The sequence below is a fragment of the Tupaia chinensis genome, unplaced genomic scaffold, assembly GCF_000334495.1.
Source record: "Tupaia chinensis unplaced genomic scaffold, TupChi_1.0 Scaffold000341_1, whole genome shotgun sequence".
In the NCBI taxonomy this organism is placed as follows: Eukaryota; Metazoa; Chordata; class Mammalia; order Scandentia; family Tupaiidae; genus Tupaia; species Tupaia belangeri.
The window spans coordinates 3,579,432-3,580,006 of NW_006159835.1; the positions used below are offsets into that span (position 1 = coordinate 3,579,432).

The window sequence follows — 575 nt, forward strand, 5'->3', positions numbered from 1 at the left end:
CTTTCCCTCTATCATCTCTCTCAGATCAAACTGGAAAATAATAATAATGATGAATAAATTTAAATAAAATAATTCTTTTTAAAAAAATTCTGAAGTCTGACAATTACCTGGACTATGGCAAATTCATAGATGTTTTTCTTTAGATTGATAATTTACATATTAATATTTATGTGAGGGACTATCACAGAAAATGGATTTAAAGTACCAGTTTATTTTGGTGGAAAATTTTTTTAAAGTCTGTATTTTCTCTTTGTAACTTACATTTTTCATAAGCTTTTGGAAGATACATAAAGTTTGGTTACTTTTTTAAAAATTGGTTTACAACTGAAATTTTTTGGTAACCTTTTTTTTTCACTGTTTCTTTTGTTTTGCCCATTTATTTCTTTATAGCAGTAATACTCAATTCCTTGTTTCCAGACTCTTGTGACTGGTCTTGCAACAAGATAGATTCAGAAATTTAAGAGTACAACTTTAGAAAATTTTATAACAAATGGACATCACTGCAGTGTTGTTGTTGTTTTTTTTTTTTTTTTTTTTTTTTTTGAGGTTTTTTTTTTTTGGGGGGTTGCGCTCCC

General features: G+C 27.1%; 1 protein-coding gene across 4 annotated transcripts in view; it reads left to right on the top strand.

Moving 5' to 3' along the window:
* USP34 (ubiquitin specific peptidase 34) overlaps positions 1-575 on the top strand; it is a 246,799-nt gene that overhangs the window by 135,315 nt on the left and 110,909 nt on the right. The gene's annotated exons all lie outside the window — the stretch shown is intronic.